The sequence below is a fragment of the Malania oleifera genome, chromosome 11 (genome assembly GCF_029873635.1).
Source record: "Malania oleifera isolate guangnan ecotype guangnan chromosome 11, ASM2987363v1, whole genome shotgun sequence".
NCBI lineage: Eukaryota > Viridiplantae > Streptophyta > Magnoliopsida > Santalales > Ximeniaceae > Malania > Malania oleifera.
Window position 1 is genome coordinate 79,459,351 of NC_080427.1, and position 19,909 is coordinate 79,479,259.

The 19,909-nt window shown below is 36.5% G+C and overlaps 1 protein-coding gene across 2 annotated transcripts in view; it reads left to right on the forward strand.

Moving 5' to 3' along the window:
• LOC131143472 (pentatricopeptide repeat-containing protein At3g13880) overlaps window positions 1-19,909 on the forward strand; it is a 66,050-nt gene that overhangs the window by 13,333 nt on the left and 32,808 nt on the right. Inside the window, exon 4 of one of the 2 annotated variants that reach the window (XM_058091798.1) lies at window positions 12,980-13,225. The exons of the other annotated variant lie outside the window; for it this stretch is intronic. The gene's annotated coding sequence lies outside the window, so the exon portion shown is untranslated. Of the gene's footprint in view, window positions 1-12,979; window positions 13,226-19,909 lie in introns of those variants that run through there. 2 annotated transcript variants of the gene reach the window in all.

Here is a 19,909-nt window from a genome sequence, read left to right on the forward strand (position 1 = left end):
AATTGCTGAAATAAAGGGGTCAGTGGGAAGTTTCTTTTGGCCATGGAACTTAAGAAGGGATTTAAAAGGGATGAATAAATATATTTGGCCACGTTGGTGGTGAATGAAGAGGTCGGCCAAAAGCGAGTGCATATTGCCATCCAAGATGTGTTGGATGAGCATAAAGTGTGATGCTGAATAAACTATACAACTTGTCATGTAATTGGTGTAATTTGAAGAGGGAGGGGGGTGGGTGAATTGGAGATTTTAAAAATTCTAGGTCAAATATTCCACAACAGTGTGTCACAACCTAGGGTATATCTAAAACAAGTATTAAATTAGCAAATAGATGAACACACAAATAATTTGCACAGGTATTTACTTCCAGTATTTTCCAAACAATCGCAAGTAAGTATCTAAAGATTAGTGCAGTAAGTTTTGCAGATAAATATATTCAAGAAAACGCAAAAATGTAAAGCAAATGAAATAAGAGTGACACCAGATATGTTATCGAGGTTCGGAAACTGTGCCTACGTCCCCGCCTCAAGCTAACCAGCCTAAGGATTCCACTAATGCTCACTTACTGGGCGAGGAATACCCCAGCTCACATTCATAGGGCTAAACCCAACATATACAACCTCTCCTTCATAGGGCGGAGAATACCCTCCTTAGGCCACGTTTGGAATACAATAGTTAATAACAAATGTGTACAATAGAGATGCTTCTACAACAAGATAATGATGTACACCAATAAGCACAATACACTCAATAATGATGGGATATTAAGCTCAAGAGAGATCTAGTTAAACTATATGTGTGTGTGTGTGTATATATATATGTATGTGTGAGAGAGTGAAATCTTTGATTCAAGATAATATATTCACTAAGTGTATTATCAAAAGATCTTTAAGACCCCATGCAAATATCTCAAAGGATGTTCTTCAAATATGTAGCAAAGGAGATATTAGGGTTTGAGCTTGCAAAAACGTATTTATAAAAAGCACAATGCAAACCTTTGAATCTTGCAATGAGGATGCAAAGATTCACAAGCAAATGTAGAGTTTTTCCCAAGAAATATTTATGAATAAAATACAATGGGATGAACTCAAACTTACTCTCTTAAAATCGATATTCAACAAGCAAGAATGATTGAGAGTATAAGCTTTGAAGTAAAATATATAATGCTCACAATAAAAAACACTCAACCGAGCTTCAAATTGCAATCAATGTGCAAATGAAGAAGGTGGGTATTATGCTCTCTTTCTAGATGAGTATGCAAGTAATAATATGAAAGAGAGTAAGAAATATAAGCTTGTATGTGAGTAAAATAGCAAGAATAGAACTAAAAATTTTAGAGAGAAATTTTGCTAATCAAGTGTGCTAATCTAGCTTTGGAATGGAGTATATATAGACTCCCCAAAAAATATAACCGTTAGGGATATGGTTGGATTTTTGGAAATGTGCAATGAGGAAAATAATCATGTTTAGCGCTTAAAATTTCAGGCAACCCGAGAGGTTCGGTCGGTTGGTGAATGCGCCGATTGGCTGAACCATTGAAATTTAAAGCAGACCCGAGAGGGTCGGTTGACCGAGCACAAGGCCGGTCCGCTGGCCTCTTTGTAATTTTCAAAATAATTCAAGGCTCGGTTGGCTGAGGACAGAGCCGGTCAGTTGAGCCAGAGGTGAAAACCTAACTTACATAGGTTTGGTCGGCCGGGGTACTTTTAGGTCATTAAGACCGGTCGCCTGAGGACTATCTGTCGGCCGATATTTTTAGTAGTAAATGGTTCGTTTGACCGAGGCTTTACAGAGCATGCCTCACGTGGCATGGTCAGTCGATCGGGTTATTTAGTACATGAGGGATCGGTCGGCCGAGACTAGTTAAAACTTGAGTTTTTTGTCCTCTTTTTGGCCTTAAATTTATTTGAAACCCTTTGTAATTGTTTAATAACTTAGGTAAAAGGGTTTTTGTGAAAACATGTGTTCCCTAAGGTCAATCTAGGGTCTCTGTTGAGCTGTCATTCCCATCATGTTATGAATGCGTTATTATAGACCCAAAAAATAAATGCAATTACAATTGAGAAATGTGGTCTTCATTCCTTTTGCTCTTCAAATGCCATCCTGTGGTGTAAGCATTGAGGTTCTTATGGCTTCCATTGTATCCTTACCATTTGTGCGTGTTAAGAGTAATCCTATCAAAATGCTCAGTGCATAGGTAAGATACAAAGTGATTTGTCATTATCAAAATGGGATTGGACTCATAGAGTCAACAATCTCCCCCTTTTTGATGATGACAAATACACAAGCAAAATTGGGTATAACCTTAAAAGGCTCCCCCTAAGAATATGCATTAAATAAAAACTTAACGTTGTAGTTCAAGCATAAATGGAAGGAAGACATTAAACAATCAATCATGCATTCAATTTTTTGGTAGTCAGTATAGGTCAATTATCATGTTGTTGTCTTTCCTAGTTTTTCTAAGTTATTTTCACCCCTTTTGGCATCAACAAAAGGGCTAAAGGTAAAATTATATGAATTTAAATGAACCTTAAGCAGAGAAATTTTCTATTTGAAAAGGAATGAACTGTTTTGAATAAAGATTTATCGTTTTGAGCACAAAACAGTACTTCAATCAACATACAACTTCTTAGTTATATCAGCATGCATTTATTAATTCTGCAACAACCTTGCAGATGACATTCCATATAAGCATGCAGGCAATTCAGTATAGTCCAAGAGAGTTCATGCAATAAGTACAGTATATCCAATATCCATGAAAGAATATAGAACATGCAGTTCATTATGGATAGCAAATACATTTCTCATAAGAAGTATATGAAAACATGAAGTATATTAAAAACAATTTGTGAGAAATGTAAGTTTTCAGAGCCGTAATATTTTAAGTTAAGTTGCTCCCCCTCAGTTTATGCACTTTAGTATATTTCTAAGCAACTTCTCCAGCATGCAGTAAGCTTAATTCACATATAATCGATATAAATCTGTCCTCTTGAAGAGGTTTCGTGAGAATATCGGCTCACTGTTCATTAGTGCACACGAATTCAAGTACCACATCCCCCTTTTGCACATGGTCACAAATAAAATGATGTCTAATTTCTATGTGTTTGGTTCGTGAATGTGATATGGGGTTCTTTGTGACATTAATTGCACTAGTGTTATCACATTTTAAGGGAATTGTGTCATAGAGCTATCTGTAGTCCATGAGTTGTTGCTTCATATAAAGTGTTTGAGGACAACAACTTCCAACCGCTATGTATTTAGCCTCGGCTGTGGACAGTGCAACTGAGTTCTGTTTCTTGGAGAACCAAGAAACCAGAAATTGTCCTAAATAATGACAAGTGTCGCTAGTGCTCTTTCGATCTATTTTACTACTGACAAAATCAACATTTGAATAACTAACAATCTCAAAAGAAGTGTTCTTAGGATACCACAATCCTAGCTTAATGGTCCCAATAAGTTATCTAAGTATTCTTTTGACTGCTACTAAATGTGATTCTTTAGGTGTAGCTTGAAACCTCGCACACATGCATACACTAAACATAATATCAGACCTGCTAGTAGTTAGGTATAGCAGGCTACCAATCATGCCACGGTAGAGCTTGACATCTACCGATATACCTTGTTTATCTTTGTCTAGTTTTGTGGAAGAGCTCATTGGTGTTCCTAAAATTTTACTATCTTCCATATTAAATTTCTTGAGCAAGTCTCTAACATATTTTTTTTGGCATATGAAAGTTCCATGTTTGGCCTACTTAATTTGAAGTCCTAGGAAGAAGTTAAGTGCACCCATCATGCTCATTTCAAATTCATTTTGCATACATTTGACAAACTCACAACTCATCATTTGTAGCTCCAAAAATGATGTCATCTACGTAGATCTGTACTAGGAGCATATTATCGTTTTTAGCCTTAATAAATAGTGTTGTGTCAATTTTCCCTCTAGCAAACCCATTATCTAATAGAAAACCATTAAGCCTCTCATACCAAGCTCTAGGAGCTTGTTTCAATCTATACAAGACTTTAGTCAATCGATAAACATGATTAGGGAGTTTATGGTCTTCAAACCTTGGAGGTTGTTCTACATATACCTCCTCATTGATGTAACCATTAAGAAATGTGCTTTTAACATCCATTTAATATAATTTGAAGTTCTTAAAAGCAGCATACGCTAATAACATACGAATGACTTCCATCCTAGCCACAGGAGCATATGTTTCCTCAAAATCTATACCTTCCTCCTGATTATACCCTTGGGCTACTAGTCTTGCTTTGTTCCTAATCACTATTCCATTTTCATCATTTTTGTTCCTGGAGACCCATTTGGTTCCAATAACAGTGTGATCAATAGGTCTAGGAACTAATGTCTAGACTTTGTTCCTTTCAAATTGATTAAGTTATTCTTGCATGGACATTATCCATGATTCATCCTCTATGGCTTCATTGATGTTCTTAGGCTCCTCTTGAGATAAGAATGCAAAGTGGTTACACAAGTTTCTAAGGGATGAACGAGTAGCAACACCTCGAGATGGTTCACCTATAATTTGCTCTTTGGGGTGACTCCTCACAAATTTCCACTCTTTAGGTAGTTCATGTACCTCATTCTCTTCCTGATTATCTTGAGCCGGTGTTTCATTAATTTCTATGCTTTTTCATTGTTATTTTCAACGGATAGTTTCTCTAAGCCCTTAGTTATTTCAATATCATCCTTATCAGACCTTTTGGAGAAGGGATTTGATTCATCAAAGACTACATGAATGGACTCAATAACAGTCAATGTCCTTTTATTGAATACCCTGTAGGCCTTGCTATCAGGTGAATACCCTAGAAATATTCCCTCATTGGATTTTGCATCAAATTTACCTAGGTGTTCATTATCCCTAAGCACAAAGCATTTACAGCCAAAGACATGAAAATAAGAGATGTTTGGTCTATGGCCATTCCACAATTCGTAGGGGGTTTTGTTAAGAGAGGGCCTGATCAATACTCTGTTCATTACGTAACAAGCAGTGCTCACTGCTTCGGCCCAGAAATATTTGGGTAAATTATGTTCATTTAGCATTGTTCTACCCATTTCCTGCAAGGACCTATTCTTTCTCTCAACCTTACCATTCTGTTATGGAGTCCTAGGTGCTGAGAAATTGTGAGATATACCATGTGTCGCAGTAGTCCTCTACATCTTTATTTTTAAATTCTGTTCCCTTATCACTTCGGATGTGTGTTATTTTATACCCCTTTTCATTTTGAATTTTTCTACAAAGTTTAGTAAATTGCTCACATGTTTCATCTTTGTGTGCAAGAAATAATACCCATGTGAATCTAGAATAATCATCCACAATTACAAATGCATATGATTTTCCTCCTAAACTCTGAACTTGATTAGGACCAAATAAGTCTAAGTGTAGCATTTGAAGTGGCCTAGTAGTAGAGATGATTTTATTTTTCTTAAAACTAGATTTAGTTTGCTTACCCAGTTGACATGCATCACAAATTTTATCTTTCACAAACTGTGTTTTTGGTAAGCCTTTAACTAATTCCTTTTTGATTAGCTTTGACAATAAATCCATGCTAGCATGCCCTAGTCTCCTATGCCAAAGCCAACTAGCCTCATTTATAGTCGAAAAACATGTCACATGCTTAGAGGCTAAATTATCAAAACTAGTTGTCTACACATTTTCAAATGGTTCAGCAGTAAAGAGCACTTTATTTTCAGATGTGTTTTCAACGCATTTATCATGCTCAAATGATACCCTATACCCTCTATCACATAATTGACTTATGCTCAATAGATTGTGTTTCAAACCATCAACAAGCAATACATTATCTATCACAAGGGAAGGTTTCTTACCTATCTTACCTACGCCGATGATCTTGCCCTTTGTGTTATCCCCGAAGGTCATGAAACCTCTGTCTTTGGGGTGTAATAGATGCGAACTTGGCCTTATCGCTCGTTATATGTCATGAGCAGCCTCTATCCATATACCACTTGTCCTTTGTAGAGGACGATCTCAAGCACACCTCGTGGTCACTATGCGCCATTAAACACAAGTTTGCAACCTCAGTGTTGCTGGATTCAGTTTCTGAGTCGGTGGTACACTGTTTATCCCAAGATGTGCCGTCTTTCATTGCCCTTTTCTTCTTTTTTGAATCCTTTTTCAGTAGTGGGTATTCAGGTCTGATATGGCCGACTTTGTTACAGTTGTAGCAAATGAGAGGATTTGATTTTTCCTTTTTCCTGCTTGATTCTCCATTCTCATATTTTGAGTTCCAGAATTTTCTGGACGTTCTCTCATTCCTTTTAAAGAATCTATTGAACTTCTTGGTCAGAATTGCCATGTCCTCATCTAGCTCCTCATCTTGTCCTCACTTGAGCAGTTGGTAGAAGCTTTAAGAGCTGTCACTTTCTTTCCTCTATTGAGCTCACTCATTCTCTCATTTGTAGCCATTTCATATGTGATGAGTGACCCTATAAGTTCATCCAGTGTCATAGCTTTCAAATTTCTTCCTTCGGCTATGGCAATAGCCTTAGCTTCCCAAATTGGCGAAAGACCCCCAAGTATTTTCCTAATCATTTCTTAAGTAGGATAAGTCTTGCCAAGTGCATGTAATGAGTTAGTGATGTGTGTGAATCGAGTGTGCATGCTTTGTATGGATTCACCAGAGTTCATCCTAAATGCCTCATATTCACTAGTTAACATGTCAATTCTACTATCCTTTACATCTTTAGTGCCCTCATATGTAACTTCTAATTTATCCCATATTTCTTTAGCCGAGGTGCATGCTATGACCCTATTAAATTCATTAACATCAAGAGCACATTATAAAAGATTCATGGCAGTAGCATTTACTTGAGTTGCTTTCATGTCATCATTTGTATATTCGTCTTCAGTCTTAGGTACATTTTCTCTTTCTACAATTTTCATAGGGACATAATCTCCTTTGGAGACAACCCTCCACACCCTCCAATAAGCATTTTGAAGAAAAATACACTTTTTTTTTTTTTTTCCAGTAGGTGTAATTAACACCACAAAAAAATAGAAGGTCGTGTAGAAGAGCGTCCCTCCGCAAATGGGGTTACACCAACATTAGCCATTGCAATTTTTTACAAAAACGTTCAAGTCTATGCAATGAGGCTCTGATACCAATTGATGTAATTGATGTAATCCCAAGAGGAGGGGGGGGGGGTGAATTGGAAATTTTAAAAAATCTAGGTCAAATATTCCACAACAGTATGTCACAACTTAGGGTCTGTCTAAAACAAGTGTTAAATTAGCAGATAGATGAACATGCAAATAATTTGCACAGGTATTTACTTCCAGTATTTTCCAAACATTCGCAAGTATCTAAAGATTAGTGCAGTAAGTTTTGCAAATAAATATATTCAAGCAAACGCAAAAATGTAAAACAAATAAAATAAGAGTGACACCAGATATGTTATCGAGGTTCGACAACTGTGCCTACGTCCCTGCCTATAGCTAACCAGCCCGAGGATTCCACTAATACTCACTTATGGATGGAGCGTCACTGGTTACAACCTCTTCGCCTTACTGGGCAAGGAATACCCTAGCTCACATTCACAAGGTTGAGCCCAACCTATACAACCTCTCCTTCACAGGGCAGAGAATACCCTCCTCAGGCCACGCCTATAATACAACAATTAATAACAAATGTGTACAATAGAGATGCTTCTACAACAAGCTAATGATGTACACCAATACGCACAATTCACTCAATAATGATGGGATATTAAGCTCAAGAGAGATCTTGTTAAACTATATGTCAACTCTCAAAAAATGTGTATATATATATGTATGTGTGAGAGAGTGAGATCTTTGATTCAAGATAATATATTCAATAAGTGTATTATCAAAAGATCTTTAAGACCCTATGCAAATATCTCAAAGGATGTTCTTCAAATATGTAGCAAAGGAGATATTAGGTTTTGAGCTTGCAAAAACGTATTTATCAAAAGCACAATGCAAGTCTTTGAATCTTGCAATGAGGATGCAAAGATTCACTAGAAAATGTAGAGTTTTTCCCAAGAAATATTTATGAATAAAATACAATGGGAAGAACTCAAGCTTACTCTTTAAAAATCGATATTCAACAAGAAAGAATGATTGAGAGTATAAGCTTTGAAGTAAAATATATAATGCTCACAATAATGAACACTCAACCTAGCTTCAAGTTGCAATCAATGTGCAAATGAAGAAGGTGAGTATTATGCTCTCTTTATAGATGAATATGCAAGTAATAATATGAAAGAGAGTAAGAAATATAAGCTTGTATGTGAGTAAAATAGCAAGAATAGCACTATAAATTTTAGAGAGAAATTTTGCTAATCAAGTGTGCTAATCCAACTTTGGAATGGAGTATATATAGACTCCCCAAAAAATATAACTGTTAGGGATACGATTGGAATTTTAGAAATGTTTAATGATGAAAATAATCATGTTTAGCGCTTAAAATTTCGGACATCCCGAGAGGTTTGGTCGGCTGGCGAATGCGCCGGTTGGTTGAACCGTTGAAATTTAAAGCAAACCCGAGAGGGTCGTTTGATCGTGCACAAGGCCGGTCAGCTGGCTTCTCTGTAATTTTCAAAATAATTCAAGGCTAGATCGACTGAGGACAGAGCCGGTCAATTGAGCCAGAGGCGAAAACCTAACTTACATAGGTTCGGTCGGCCGGGGTACTTTTAGGTCATTAAGACTGGTTGCCCGAGGACTGTCTGTAGATACCTGAAGAATCATAGTAATTAAATAATAAAATGAAGGAGAGAAAAGGAATTTTAAGATAGGGATTTCAGCAGGGTCTCGTCGACATGGACGCATGTCTTGTCAATGAGACATTACCGAGAGGGTTCATTTCAGGGCCTGAAACTCATCGATGAGGAGTAAGTGTTCGTCGATGAACTCGCTTCATGAACTCGTTGACGAGGTGACGTGTCTTGTCGACGAATCTGTATTTTATAAATATCCTAAGTTCGGGTTTTAGCGAAGGAATTTTGCATGCAAGGGTTCTCTCTCTCTCTAAAATGTCTCCCCCTCCTCTCCAAGTTTTTGGCTTTGTCCTTCGCCGGTTCGACGATCGGAAGCCGCAACACTACTCCTGGGAAGATTCTCTTCAAGTCTGCTGGAGAAGTTTGTTGGTTAGGCCAACTTGGGCACTATCCCAAAATCTGGGTAAGTTGGGTATTTTAAGTTTTATAAGGTATTTGGTGTTTTTGGATTGAGGAGAATGTTTTAGATAGAATAATACTGAAGTTTAGTTAGGAAAAATGCAATTTCAGGGTGTTGAGCTGGGGAGCGCACAGGTGTAGGGTTGAAATATTTTGTGGGCTTCTTAGTAAGTCAGGTAAGGGGATAAATTAAGTCAGTATTTTTCATGAAATTATTATGAATTAAACAACATTTATTTTCAGGAAAATATGTATGATATAGAATTATGTTTGGGAATACTGTTGTTGAATAGGGAAATGGTTTTAACACATTTTATATGGAAATATGATTTTAAGATAAATTATGAGTTTATAAGGCTATGAACATTTGTGTGGCATGAGTACAATATTTCCATGAAATTTATGTTATATTGAAATATTATGATTTTCCAAAGATAAGCATGTTATAGCAGTTTTCAGGAAAACCATAAAAACAGTACAAAGACTATGGTTTAAGAATATTGTGATAACAAGTGCAATATTTTCATGTACAAGTACGTCATGTTATGTCGGCGCCGGTATTATGATTTTTACGTTATGATATAACGGCATAAAATGCTGTAATTATGCATGTTATGTCAAGTTTCAAGAAAATATTATCATGTTATGTTTTACCCTAAAATATGAAATTGCTATGTTCAATATCATGAAATGTATTATATGTTATCTCAACCCGGATAGCTTAGTTTAGTTTCACGAAGCACGGTACCGTAGCTGTACGTTTATGTATATATTAGTGCTATCACACATCTTATGTAGAGTGTGTGAGATGACAGTCGATGTGACTTCATGGGAGTGTCGTAGTTCCCTTAGTAGTTCGGCATAGGTGGAATAGGCCCATCGTACTTACACTATAACCGATATTGACTTAGCTTGGTCGGCCAATCATTGCTAGGTCCAGCCTTCGGACTGCACAACCCTGTCATGTGGGGGGTAAGACATGACGATAGCTAACTATCTATCTATCCCGGGCAATAATTTAAGTATGATATGTTTATATAAGATGATTTTCTAGTACAGGAATTTAGTATGTTAAACTATGTTATGTTAAATTATGTTTTATTAAAGAATGATACAACTGTTTATCCCTGATATGAATTATGTACTGTTTATATGTTAATCACGGAAAATACTCATGTTGCCACACACTGATATTAATTTGTCTCCCTTACTGAGAGGTGTCACACCCCAGCCATACAAATATTTCAGTAAATCCAGGTAGGAGGGCGGATAAAGCTCTGCAACAGTAGGGGTTGGCCGAACTACCTTGTTAGGAGGGTAAGTAGGTGAGATAGGGTCAGATGGGTTTTTGTGATTATGACCCTAGGATACTTGTTGGGTCTTTTTGGGGATGACTGTATATATATATATATGACTGATTCAGTAGAACTCTAATATGGTTTCTGGTGTTTTATGACATGTATGTGATTTTATGTTTTCCATTGCTTAGGTATTAGAGTTGTATGACAGGTATATCCCTGGTATCCATGGGTCCAGGTTGATCATGACTTTGGCAATTTAGCAGGTTATTAGAATCATTATGAATGTTATTATGTGGAAAAAAAATATAGAAAAATAGACAGGTCGTTTCACTGTCGGTCGGCTGAGATTTTTAGTAGTAAATGGTTCGATTGACCAAGGTTTTGTAGAGCATGCCTCACGTGGCATGGTCAGTCGACCGAGTTATTAAGTACACGAGGGGTCGGTCGGCCGGGACTAGTTAAAACTTGAGTTTTTTGTCCTCTTTTATTTGAAACCCTTCTTAATTGTTTAACAACTTAGGTAAAAGGGTTTTCATGAAAACATGTGTTCCCTAAAGTCAATCTAGGGTCTCTGTTGAGCTGTCATTCCCATCATGTTATGAATGCATTATTACAGACCCAAAAAATAAATGCAATTTAAATGCAATTACAATTGAGAAATGTGGTCTTCATTCCTTTTGCTCTTCAAATGCCATCCTGTGGTGTAAGCATTGAGGTTCTTATGGCTTCCATTGTATCCTTACCATCCGTGCGTGCTAAGAGTAATCCTGTCAAAATGCTCAGTGCACGGGTAAGATACAAAGTGGTTTGTCATTATCAAAACGGGATCAGACTCATTGAGTGAACAACTTGCCTCCACGATGAGGTGTGGAGCACAAGATCGAGTTGTTACCAAGGGTGAAGCCTCTTTGCTAAATGGCTATCTCGGGTGGTGCCTACAAAGTTTAGCGAAGTTGAGGAAGGAACTTGGTGAGTTATTTGAAGTGGGTTACATATGTCCTTCAAAAGCACCATTTGGAGTACCAATGTTGTCTAAGTGGAAAGTGATTGGGTGCAATACGTATCCCATTCCACTGATTGTTGATTTTTTTGTTGAAGTAAATCATGCCAAGTACTTCTCCAAACTTGACTTGCGGTTAGGGTACTATTAGGCAAGTGTTGACTTTTTGAGTCCGATCTCGTTTTGATAATGACAAAACACAATTATCTCATCTGTGCATTGAGTCTTTTAGCATGATCATTATATAGCACGCATGAATGGTACGGATGCTATGGAAGCCATGAGGAATTTGAAGCACATACGACCTGGCATATTCCATGAAATTAAAAGAGCAAAAGGATGAGGACACCTTAGATTTTCAGTTGTAATGTGTGTTTAGTCTCACTTGTATTTACATATTTCATAAGATATAGTTGGAAGCTCAAATATACCCTAGACTAACCTTTGGACTCGTGCATTTCATGAAAAATATGTTTACATTAGTTCTAGGTTGGATGGACTTGTTAGAGGCAAAATAATATTGGAAAATAGAGGCCTCATCGACGAACCCCATGGCCTCATTGACGAACGCATGAAGGCCACTTGGCAACGAACACTTTGTTCTCGTCGACGAAAAAATACCGAGAGCCCAAAAAGTTCAGACAGGTCTCTCGTTGACAAACTCAGGTTCTCGTTGACGAATGGGTGTTGTACACTCGTCGACAAATGTGTGCTATCGTTGACGAATGTCGCAGTGCAGAATGGCGTTTCAGCGCGGACATGGACGTAAATATAATGTTTTAAATGATCCAACGGCCATAAATGGTTTAGATGACGAGATTGCTTATATACACTAACCCAAAACCCTATGAGAGATAACAAGACAAGGGGAGATCACTTTGAGCATACTTTTGGAAAGCCTTTGCATACTTTGCCTACACTCTATCAAGTTCATTTTTTGGGCATTCTCTCAGCTGTTCAAGGGCATTCACGCACACATCTTGCTAAGCACGTTTGATATTGAGGTTTGGTATACAAGGTTTTATATTTTGGCACTTAATCTTCATTGTAAAAGTTTTTCTTCTTTCATATTTTTATTTAATATTTTATTAAGAGAGCAAGAACCCTAAATTTCATATTTTTGTTTGAAAAATCTTGTGGGAGAAGTTCATTCTAGGACTTTAAATCTTTGAAGCATTCTTGATATTATTTTTATTCAAAGATTTAATATTCTTTTATGCGTACCAAAAGTTATTTGAAAAAACCCTAGATCTCCAACACATATTATTTGAAAAATCAATTTTTGGAGATATATTGCATTGGGTGTAGATCTTTGAGAAAACTCATCATACATATTTTTTATATACAAAGATCATATATTTGATTATATTGAAATCATCACATACATTCATTGAGCTTCAAGTTATATCCTATGAATGTGTTTTACGAATTTATTGTACTCATTAGCTTGTTGAGGAGCATTTGAGTGTTCAGGAATTTCATTCAACTATTGTATTAATGGTTCAGGTTGTGAACTGGGAAGGAAGAAGCTGTATCTCTTGTAAGCAGCGGAGTAGGAGGAAGTTGTGCCTCTTGTAAGCAGCGGGTTTGTAATTGGAAGCTCCGCCCGGGTTTCAGGAGCAGATTAGTGGAACCCTTGGGTGTTTTGCGCAAGGCGAGGACATAGTTTGAGTTTTGCCGAACCTTGTTAAAAATCCGGTGTTTGCGCTCTCTCTCTATCTCTCTTTATATTTTCGCACTTATATTCATATTATATCAGCTGTGCATGTTTTAAATATTGGTTTATATGAATATCTAAAATATGTGAGAATAATTGGGTAATACTGAATTAATTGAGATATCCACTGATTAAATCAATTAAGTTGTATAATACTAAAATCGGTGTATGTCCAAATTTGTGTTTGTATGGTTGGGTTTTCAAGTAAGGATTGAAATACCAAAATATTTTTAAATACCCAATTCACCCCCCTCTTGGGATTACACCTAAATTAACAGCAAGGATTAAGGGTGTATTTGAGTCGAGTCTAGTCGAGTCAACACAATAGAATACTGAAACTCGACTCGACTTAAAAATGTTGAGCTCAAAACTTGTCTCAGACTTGATCAATTTCATAATTGTTAAATTTGAACTCGACTCGACTAGAAGTTCTTATTGACTTAAGCTCAACTCGATTATATATTAATATTGAATACATATATAAATATATGTATAATGTATATATAATATAAAAATAATAAATTTAAAAAGCTCGATTAGGCTCGAAACTCGACTCGAATACTATTATTAAGTTCGACCTCGACTTGTTAAAATACTTGAGTAGCTTGAACTCGACTCAAACTCGAGTAGAATCAAGTCAAGTTGAGTTAAGGGATGAGTAGAGTTCGAGTAGCTTGCGAATAAGCTTGACCCACTTACACCTCTAGCAAGGATAGAAGATGGCGATGAGCCGAAGACTTCTTGCATGGGGCATATGAATTCTTGGTGATGTACTTTGGTTTGATGAATGTGCTAGCAACTTTCTGCATGTTGATGAATCATGTGTTTCATGACTACCTCGACATGTTTGTCGTATGTATCTTGATGACATAGTTGTCTATAGTTCCACTTTGGAGAAATACGAATATGTCTATGGAAGGTGTTCCATAGGCTGAACGAGAATAGTCTTTATGTGAAGAAAGAAAAGTGTTCTTTTACTTAGAGTATAAAATTTCTTGGTCATGTGGGTGAACAAGGTTGTATCTGGATGGATATGGAGAAGGTGAGGGCTATTCAAGATTGAAAATCCCAACAACAGTCAAGGAATTGCGTCCCTTTCTTGGAATTGCCAACTACTATTGAGAGTTTGTTGATTGGTAATTGAAGGAAGCTATGATGCGAGATTGGGTACTTGGTGGTGTCTTGTTACAAAATGAGCATCTTGTTGCATACGAGAGATGCAAGTTTAGTGAAATTGAGCAGAAGTACACAACTCAAGAGAAGAAGATGCTAGCGATAATACATTGTCTTTGTGTGTGGCGACATTACTTACTTGGGTCAAAGTTCATGTTGAAAATAGAGAACTTGACTATCAACCATTTCTTCACACAATGTTAATTATCCTCCAAGAAGGACTGTTGGCAAGATGATGGAATTCTTGATCCTTATTCATATGCGATGACCTCAGAAAATTCAATAGAGTCCCAAATGGAACCTAGGCTAAAGGCTGAACTTAGCAATATGTTTAAGCTTTAATTTGAAGAGATTCAGACATCTCTAGACATCTCTCTTTAAACTACTCATTGCATCTTCCCATATAGAGAGGGAGAAGATGATGCCTCTGCATAATCTGATTATGGGGAGTAGCTATGTGTGGGTGAAGTAGGTTACCAAAGAGAGCGTGATCATGGTCCTTCTTGCGTTAAGGTGGAATTTCCTCAGCGGGACAATGATGACCCTATTGGTTAGTTTTCTAGGGCTGAAAAATACTTTCACCACACTTTAGAAACATCTAAAGTTGAGATTGCTACTATTTGTCTGGATTTTGATGCTATTCAATGGTATGACAAGTTTGAACGTATTATGGAATGCCTTCTTTGGCAGGATTTGTTTTTGGATTACTCGTCTGATTTGAGCCCATTGGATATGAGAAAATTAATGGAGAGCTTGCCAAAATTCGCTAAACTAGCACTATCTTGGAGTTCCAGACACGATTTGAGCAGCTATCAAATAGGAATAATGATTGGAATGAAGGCGAACTTGGTGGTACCTTTATTGAAGGTCTCCTACCTAACATTCAGCGTGAGGTCAAAATGTATTGGCCATGAACTCTGCAATTTCTTTTGCACAGTTAGTAGTAGAGAAGTTTGGAGAAGAATAACGTCACTCTAGCATGACCATTACTAAGCAGAATGTGCACTATCACACCACCTGTTCCTCGCAATCCTTTTGCTAAACAATTGACTCGAGACAATTTTAAAGAGCAAACGACAAAGGGTTTGTGCTGGCATTGTGATGAGAAGTGGCATCGTTGCAAAAAGGGAATTGATCCAATAGAGGAGCCTTAGGATGACTGTGCTTATTCAAATCATGAAGGTATGAAATGTGATGATAATGATGAATCTATCACTTTTTCAATTCATGCTTTAGTTGGGTATGCTAATCCTAAAACATGAAAATTAATGGCTTTCTAAAACACCAACCTTTTACTATCTTAATTGATACAGGTAGCACTAATAATTTCATAGACACTAAAATTGCTAAATGGCTAGCCTATCTTGTGGAGCAATGTGAAAAATTTGATGTGAAGGTTGCAGATGGTAGGACATTGATATGTCAAAGCAAGTGTCCAAAGGTTAAACTTATTGAGCAAAATCACGTGTTGCATGTTGATTTCTTTTTGTTTCCATTAGGAGACTATAAAGTGATTTTGGGTATTGAATGGTTAAGGACTTTTAGTGATATAGCTTGGAATTTTTTTAAACTGGTTTTGAAGTCCATAGTGAACGGCCAGAGAGTGACTCTTAAAGGCAAAATGTTGTGGTAATGTCATTACAATTTCAAGCCATTGTATAGATGAGCTCCTTCAAAAGGGTCTGGTACAACTTCGAGTACTAGAGTAGTTACAACATCAATTTGACCAGGATGAAGGGCTTGAATCTTTTATTTCAAAATTTACTGACCTATTTGTGGAGCTATAGGGATTGCCACCTTGGTGAACACATGATCACTGCATTCCTTTATCGCCAGACTATCTCCAGATTCGAGTATATGAGGTTGACATTTAGAATATTGCATTTAGAACTTGTGATGGCCATTTTGAATTCTTGTTTATGCCTTTTTGGTTAACCAATGCCTCTTCAACCTTCCAAAGTCTTGTGAATGACAATTTTTGACCTTACCTATGTTCTAAGCCATAAGAAATTTTGGATTGTTGAGGGGTCAAACGTAGAAGTTTCAGTTCACTAGTCTCACTTACCTGCTGAAGATGCAACTTGGGAAACTTGTCAATCCTTGTAGGAGAGATTCTTGGAGTTTATTGCTGCTTAGCCTTGAGGGCAACGTTGATTTGAAGGGAGCAAGAATGTTAGGATTCCCAAATCAATTATAAGACTAATGGCATACTTGATTATCATGTTGTAGATGCCATTGAGCACTCTAGAGATAAAGGTGACTTGTTGATGATTTTGAGGGGGTTGATAGCCTATTTGTGTGGTTAGGTGTGTCTTATCCACTAATATGAATAGTAAGAAGTGGAAATAGACCACTATTTTTCCACACTTTCATTCGATGTGGGTATAGAATTTGCTAGCTAGTTATTGATAAGGGAAGTAGAATGTGTTCTCCAAAGTTGCTCTAGGAAGATTGAATCTTAAGGGAGCACAACACCCCCATTCTTTTAAAGTTAATTATGTAAACATGACAAATATACTAGTGACTAAGAGGTGCCTTGTACCCATCCAGAGGGGAGATTATAAGGATTGTGTTTATTGTGTGTATCTTGAAGGATGTGGCCCATGTCCTGTTAGGGTGTTTATGGTTATATGATTATGATTGACCAATCATGGTAAGGAAAATACTTGTGTGTTTAGGCATAAAGATAAGGGGATCATCTTGACCGCCACCTAGCCCACCCCCAAGGATCCCAAGTTTAGAAACAAGATAGCCACTCAAGTCCCATTTCAAAAAGCATCCACTAGTTAGATCATAGGGCTTTTGAGTGAAAAGCTGAGAAAATAGGTGTTTATTAGCAATCATCACCTAAGAGGTCTTCCAAGGATAGAGAATTTCCATACATGTACCACTCGAGTTAGGAGAGTTGTCAGCTGAGTTCTCTTATGTAGTAGCTAATGAGCTTCCTAGCATGGTCATTAAAATCGTCATTCGGATCATAGAATCATACAATCACTTTTCTTGCTCCTTTTCTTTTTCTTAAGAAAGTATCTACAATCACTTTTAAGATATTTAACTTCATTGAATTTTTCTCTTTTTGATTGCTGTTTGCTCTGGTTATGTTGTTGTGAACCTAACAACTTCTTGTGCTGAGACTTGTATAGTTTGGCTTATTGCTTATTTCCACCTATTGCTAACATGTCTAGTGGTGCTGGTGGATTAGGGAAGTTTCAAAAGAAAACACAGCTGGTAATAGGTTTGATGTTGGATGGGAACATGGTATTGAAGTGGATAATAATCCAAAAAAGGTGAAATATCGGTATTGTGAAGTTATTTGAACTGGTGGTATCTATAGGCTAAAATGTTAGTATTACCGTATTAATGTTGGATGTTTCAAATTAAAAAGAAAATCTGTTTAATAGTCATTAGTTTTACTTTAATTAAATATAAGTTCAATTTAATATATTAGTTTTAACGTTTTTAGAATATGAACTACTACTTTAACGGTTTTGTATTTGAATGCTGGAAGTTATAGTTAATCTTACCTATATAAACTGTGATACAACTTCATTCCAATATACGATTTTTCTTCTTTAAAATAACTTTATCTTCTTCTCTCTCTTGAGATTTATATTTTGTTGGGTAACTAAATGACACTACATCTCCTATAGCTCTGGTGTTTGTGATTGCATACAAAACTGAGCTAGCTGAGTAATCCTAGAAGTTGTGCGTGTAGTGACTATATGCACCAAGAAATGTTCATTGTAGGCACGAAATCAGGTTTAAGGACCATCCTTCCATGCCTCAGTTCTAATAAGTATTTATGTTTTATTTAATCATAATTTTATTAGTAAATATATTTTCCTTCTATTATATTTCCAACATAAAACACCATCTTATTGGAACTAGGAAAAATGTCGATGCAGCAAAGCTCCAAAGGATGTGAGGAGAAAATTCCTTGACATTTTGCAAACCCAATTACAAGAATCTCAAAAGAGAAAAAGATCCATTCATAGTCTAGATGATGAATCCTATGAACAAGTGCAACCAATAACAAAAAGGGGTAAATTGGATGGTCTTTTCTCCAAATCAAGAAATCAAGCAACATTGAATCAAATTTTCAAAAAGGAGACCGGGTAAAGTTTGTCAGCAAATTGCTAGATTTTTCTAGCAATTTAGTTGTGAACAATCCAAAATTTGTGCTAATGCTTGATATGGTTGGGGAAATATGGTCTTAGACTTAAACCACCCTCTTATAATGAAATTAGGGTGAATTTATCAGAAATGAAGTAATTAGGGTTATGGATTTGATTGAAGAGTATAAGTAAGAGTGGAAGAGAATGGGATGCACTATTATGTCTGATGGATGGACTGGTAAGAAAAGGCATTCTATTTTTAACTTTTTGGTGAATAGCCCTAATGGAATGATCTTCTTATCGTCTTTTGATGCTTTAGAAATTTCAAAAATGCAGAAAAGGTTTTTGAAATTTTAGATGAGGTTGTGGAAAAGGTTGGAGAAGAGAATGTTGTCCAAATAGTGATAGATAATGCTTCACACTACAAATTAGCTGGTGAGATGCTGAAAAAGGAAAAAATTGTTTTCGACACCTTGCACTGTTCATTGCATCAACTGGATATTGGAAAACATGTAGAAGAAGCTCGATATATATATCGTGTGACAGGTAGAAGCATTATGGCATATATATATATATATATATATTCTAAGATCACTTGGTTGAAGGAGTTTACTACAGGGAGGGATCTCATTAGATCTGCTGTGGCACTTTGCCATTGCATACTTGACTTTATCTTGCCTTACCAAGCATAAAGGAGCCTTGATTTCTACGTTTTCCACACAAACAAGTGGACCTCTAGTTGGTTTGCAGCCTCACAAAAAGGGAAGGAGATTCAAAACATTGTGTTGGACACTCGAGGTTCTCGACGACATGTCACTTCTTGCCTGTAGGCTGCATTACTACCAATCAGGGTATTGAGGATGGTAGATTCAGATGCAACATCAGCAATGAGGTTTATTTATCATGCAAAAGGAAAAATACAATTGAACTTCAAAAATGTTCAAAAGAGGTAACTCAAGTATCTTTTGGTTTGTTTTAAAATGGCTTTAATATACAACTAGAGTACTTATAAATTATTAAGTCTCTTATTTTGTTTGTTCTTGTTTTAACTTTTGTTGGGGCATCATTGATGAGAGATGAGAGTTTCAACTCTACATACTGCAGCCTATTTTTTAATGTCCATTATCATTGTAGCCCAAATTTTAAGGTAGATTCGGAGGTTGAGATAGGTTTGAACAATTTCCTCCAAAGAATGGTGCATGATCTTGAAGAAAGAGTCAAAATAGATATGCAACTTGAAAAATTCAGGAATGCTACTGAACTCTTTGGCTTTGAATTGGCAAGAATGACAATAGAAAAGCTCCAGCTGATTGATGGGAATCTTATGGTAATGAGCATCCTGAGCTGAAAAGGTTTGCAATTTGAATATTAAACTTGATGTATAGTTCGTCTTGATGTGAGAGAAATTGGAATGCATTTGAGATGGTAAGA